The sequence below is a fragment of the Vombatus ursinus genome, unplaced genomic scaffold, assembly GCF_900497805.2.
Source record: "Vombatus ursinus unplaced genomic scaffold, bare-nosed wombat genome assembly UNPS02015255.1, whole genome shotgun sequence".
Lineage (NCBI taxonomy): Eukaryota > Metazoa > Chordata > Mammalia > Diprotodontia > Vombatidae > Vombatus > Vombatus ursinus.
The window spans coordinates 6,438,724-6,444,387 of NW_020955033.1; the positions used below are offsets into that span (position 1 = coordinate 6,438,724).

A 5,664-nucleotide genomic window follows, 5' to 3' on the forward strand; every position below is an offset into this window, starting at 1 on the left:
ACTGCAGAAATGAGGTAGTTATTGTTGTGGTGCTGGTTACCTTCAATTACTTGAATATTGTTCTTTTCACTCCATGAAAAAATAAGTCCTTTTAGTAAGACCTAGTCATAATGCCTTCTATTGTAATTCATTACAATTTTTTTTCATCACTTCTTGTCTAAAGTTTCAAATTATATTTATTTTTCAACTTGAAGTTTTTATTGACATGAGAGAAAAAGTGTTTTGTTTCAAAATGGAATAAGCAACTACTTGAGAATTTTAATCTCCTAAGACTTTAGATAAAAATATATAAAACATTCAGACCATCACAATCTCCTAAAGAACTCATTTTCCATACAGAAACATTATAATAATTATCAGGTCTTATTTTGAGAAAATTTATTTTCACTCATTTTCAAAATAGTATGTTTCACAAAATTTCTGCTTCAATTTATTTTATAAATTAAATTTATTTTTGCCATCTTTAGAAAAAAAACCAGTATAAATCAACTGTAACAGTAAAATATCCAAAAGACCTATAAACTGTTTTAACAAGCAAATTCTTTGTGTCATTGCCAAGTGGATAGATATGGAACACAAACAGTGGTTTAGAATACAAGCTTAAATGAAAACTTGACTAAATAGTGGGAAGAAAGATGTCCAGAATCACCTCACAAAATATCAAAAAAAATAAAACAGAGGGGAAAATAATCTTATTTACTGTTTAGCATAAGACCAAATAAACCAAATCACCCTGAGATGAAAATGGAACCAGTCACATTTGCAATCTAATAATTTGGGACTTTTTCTCCAAATAGCTCACCTCCACCTCTTATAATCCATAGTTTCCTTTTGTCAACATGAATTTAAATGAGAATAGTCAGTATAATGAAAGAGGTTTTTAATCAGGGCAAGAGAGCTGCAACTCGGTGTGGCACACAGCAAGTGCTGGAGTACCCCAGGAGGGGACTGGGAACAGGGTTTATATAAAGTACTAAGGTAGAGAGAATGACTAGGCTTCAACTAGGAGGGATTGGGCATCTCACAGTTTCACTAGGTAAGTTGCTTTGCATAAAAAGCAAAAGTTCCTTAAAAAAGCTTGGGAATCTCTGGAGAGGAGAGTTGGGAGATTTACCAAATAATCAAAGGCTGGAAATTACACTGTCAGGTCAATCCCAAACAATTCATTGTCTTGGAACTGGGACCAGGTCAGCTTCAGTCAGATCTTAGTCAATTGTGTTTGCCCCTTCAAAGTTCAGTTCAGATGTTACAAAACATCTTTCCTGAGTCTTCACCTGTTAATATCTCCCATTACTCTCTCTCTCTCTCTCTCTCTTTCTCTCTCACTCTCACTCTCGCTCCCCACATACACACATATACATATATATGTGTACACACACACACGTATATGCACAAATTTACTTACATTCTTATATTCTATCTGGAAAACTACAACTATATGTATGTCTACATACATATGTATATATATGTTTGTATATAGGCAGTTAGGTAGTAAATGGGTACAGACTGGCCCTGGAGTCAGAAGGACCTGAATTCAAATCCATCCTCAGAAGACGCTAGCTATGTGACCCTATTTGCCTCACTTCCTCATCTGTAAAATGAGCTGGAGAACAAACCAGTCCAATATTTTTGCGAAGAAAATCACAAATGGGTTCACCAAGAGTCAGGTATTACTGAAATGACTCAACAAAAGTATGTGTACATACAAATATATTAATATGTAGTTTTATGTGTGTATATGTATGTGTGTACATGTGTGTACATACACATATACAGTCTCCCAGATAGAATATAAACCACAGAAGATTAGTGATTTTCATTATTTTCTTTTTATTTCCAATGTCTAGAAAATTGAATGACAAAATATAAACATTTAGAAAACACTTGGTAATATTGTTGCCCACATTTTAATTTTAATTCACACTATTCAGTGTTATAATTATATAATATATGGTATTTATTCAGGTTCAATCAAAATATGTGCTGCAAATTTGAAAAACTGTGACCAGTCAGGGGAAATGTTATTCACATTAATTGAGACCTAACAATGCACTAGTCAAGTTTATCCTTGTTGAAAACATTAAAAGATAATCCCAAAGATGATCCTTATAGAAGACGATGCCCTCATGGTCATCCTATTGACTGACAACAGAATTGTAGAGGACAGGTGCTCAAATATCAAATGAAGAGACATTTCCCAATAGATGTTGAAGTCCTCCAAAATATTCTTTCATATGAATTATAGTTTGTTGATTACATCAAGGAATCTCTATTTACAATTAATTTTTATGATAAAAGTCTTTACAACATATATCACATGTAATGGTTTATTTTGAAGGCATTGTTATGTGTCAATACATGGTGACTTGTGCTTATTGAAAGCAAAGAGGGAAAATAAAAAAATGATAAAATTATATTGTTATGGGGTTATGGTATCATTATTTAAAACAAAAAGATGTTCAGGAAACATCAAAAAGGTGGTACAGAAGTAGGATTTTGTAATGATAGGTAATGACAACTATCAAGTTATCTGTTTTACTTGTTACTTTGATGAACACAAAGGAACAGTCAATGCTTGATTGGCCTTGATAACAATTTCATCTTTCAAAAGGAAGATGAAGTCACAAAAGAATTTTCTATTTTTGGTTTTTATTCTTATCAACAAGGGTACTTCTTCAAGAAAAAATGACAGGTATCATGGGAGAAAAAGACAATGCTATCATAGAGTTTGTAATAGAGAGAAAAGCTAGGCATAGTCTAATAATTTTCTACCATCTCTTCTCTTTCATTCTATCAATCTACTAGCATTTATTAAATACCTACTATGTGCCAAGAACTGACTTAGTGCTTGGGATGCAACGAAGTCAAAAATCTTCATTTCAGATAAAGATGCTTGAAATTTACCTCCTCCAATATGTAATCATGTTAGTTTAATCTCCATTGCATAGATCATTCCTTTGGAAGAGACAATAAAAACCAACTAAGAGGAAGATGGTTCACCCTTCTCTCCATCATCTTTAATTATTATGATTATTTATTAGCAACAGCAGCAACAACAGCAATAGTATACTTTTGAGATTGAAAATCAATCCTTTGGTGGTGGAGCCAAGATGGCTGAGTAAAAGCAGGGACTTGCTTGAGCTCTCTCCCAAACCTCTTCAAATACCTTTAAAAAGTGACTCTGAACAAATTAGTTAGCAAAATAACTGACAAACAGAGTGAGGAAGATTTCCAGCCCAAGACAACCTGGAAGGTAAACAGGAAAGATCTGTTGCACTGGGCTAAGAGAGGAGCACAGTCTAGCATAGACCTGGCCCCAGCAAAGTCTTGGGGGACTGAATCACTGGTAGCAGTGGCAGTTGTTAGATTTATTAGCCCACAGACACCAGAGACAACTTAGAAGGTCAGTGGGAGGGCTCTGTCCAAACCAGGTGTGAGAGAAGCCAATACAGCCCCAGCCCCAGCAAATCAGGGGTAGGACGTGGGAGTAATTGAATCAGCAGTGACAGCAGCAGAAGCAGCAGTGGCTGCTCCTGGAGCTATTACCCCGCAGACTGAATGTTTGAAAGTCATCTATTTTGATTTCCAGGAGTCAAGATGGTGGACTAACAATAAGTCTCTCTTATCCAATCTTATTGACCTTGATAAACCCAAAGAATATTGCCCCAGCAAATATCCTGAAGTAGTGGAGCTAGCAGAAAGATGAGATGCAGCAGTGTTTTAACTCAGGAGGCTAGGAGGATTAACAGGAAAGGTCTCTCTTGCTGTCCTGACCAGTACAGGACAGCAAGCATCTCAGCAGCCAGTGGCAAGCCCCACCTCAGCAAACCAACAGGGGATACTGAGCCCCAGGGTGGTGGAGTAGGCAAGTGCCAACACCAGGCACACACAAGCCACCACCAACAGCTCCAACTCAGTATCAGGTAAGCTATCAGATGCCTACATCCTCCAACTGTGAACACCTGAGGTCCCAGGACAAAAAACCAGTAACCAGGCCCCTAGCCCCCGGCACAAGAAGCCTGGAACAATGTCCCCTGTACCCCTGAAGCAGAGATCAAATTTAAAAGTCAGAAGAAAGACAAACTACATGAGCAAGAAACAACATAGAAAAACAATGACCATAGAGAAGTATCTTGGTGACAGGAAAAACAAAACACAAATCCAGAAGAGGACAACATTATCAACATAGTGGCATCTGAAACCTTAAAGGGGAATATAAACTGATATCAAGCCCAAAAAGCCTTCTTGGAAGAGCCCAAGAAGGATTTTAAAAGTCAAATAAGATAGGTAGAAGAAAAATTGAACAATTCCTTTAAAAAATTCAATTGACAAAATGGAAAAAAAGAACATTGAAGAAAACATCTCCTTAAAAATTAAAAGGGGAGGGGCAGCTAGATTGTGCAGTGGATAGAGCACCAGCTCTGAAGTCAGGAGGACCTGCATTCAAATCCAGCCTCAGACCAAACACTTGACACTTACTAGCTGTGTGACCCTTACCAAGTCACTTATCCCCAAATGCCTAAAAAAAAAAAATTAAAAGGGGAGCTTTTTCTGACAGTAGACAAGATGGCAGAAGTGGAGCAGAAGAAGAAGTGAATCTTCTGGAAGTTCACCTAATGTGGCATGGACCTGGATCAGCTGTGGGACATGTCTTATGAGCAACAGCTCCTGCAGTTGTACAGTACTCAACAGCAGCAGCGACTCAACAGGGGTCTACTGCACAAACAGCATTCCCTCCTGAGGAAGGCCAAGAAGGAGGCACCCCACATGAAAAAGTCCGAGGTAGTAAAGACACACCTTCAGGACAGGATCATCCTGCCAGAGATTGTGGGAAGTGTGGTGGGCATTTTCAATGGCAAGACCTTCAATCAGCCCGAGATGGTTGGACACTATCTGGGTGAATTGTCTATTACCTACAAGCCTGTGAAACATGGACAGCTGGGTATTGAAGCCACCCACTCCTCTTGTTTCATCCCTCTCAAGTAACCTGGATCCTAACAATAAAAATAAGAAGCTTCTTAAAAAAATTTAGAAAGGGACAAATGGAAAAGCTAACTGAAGAAAACAATTCACTAAAAATTAGAATTGGGCAAGTGGAAGCTAATGACTCTATGAGACATCAAGAATCAGTCAAACAAAATCAAAAGAATGAAAAAAAGAAGAAAATGTAAAATACCTCATTGGAAAAATAATTGACCTGGAAACTAGATCCACAACAGACAATTTAAGAATTATTGGTCTACCTGAAAGGCATGATTTTAAAAAAAAGAGCCTAGACAGCATCTTTCAAGAAATCATCAAGGAAAACTGTCCTGAAGTCCTAGAACCAGAGGGTAAAATAGTCATTGAAAGAATCTACCTATCATCTCCTGAAAGAGATCCCAAATTGAAAATTCCAAGGAATATTGTAGTCAATTTCCAGAATTTCCAGCTAGAAAGAAGCAATTCAAATATTGTGGAACCACAGTAAGGATTATGGAGGATCTTGCAGCTTCTACATTAAGAGAGCAGAGAGCATGGAATATGATACTCCATAAGGCAAAGGAACTTGAATTACAACCAGGGATCAACTACCCAGAAAAACTGAGCATAATCTTTCCAGGGAGGAGATGAGCATTCAATGAAATAGGGGACTTCCAGATTTTCCTGATGAAAAGACCAGCA

The 5,664-nt window shown here is 37.3% G+C and overlaps 1 pseudogene; it reads left to right on the forward strand.

Moving 5' to 3' along the window:
- The first annotated feature begins 4,566 nt into the window (after positions 1-4,566).
- On the forward strand, positions 4,567-4,986 carry LOC114031926 (annotated as a pseudogene).
- The last annotated feature ends 678 nt before the right edge of the window (positions 4,987-5,664 follow it).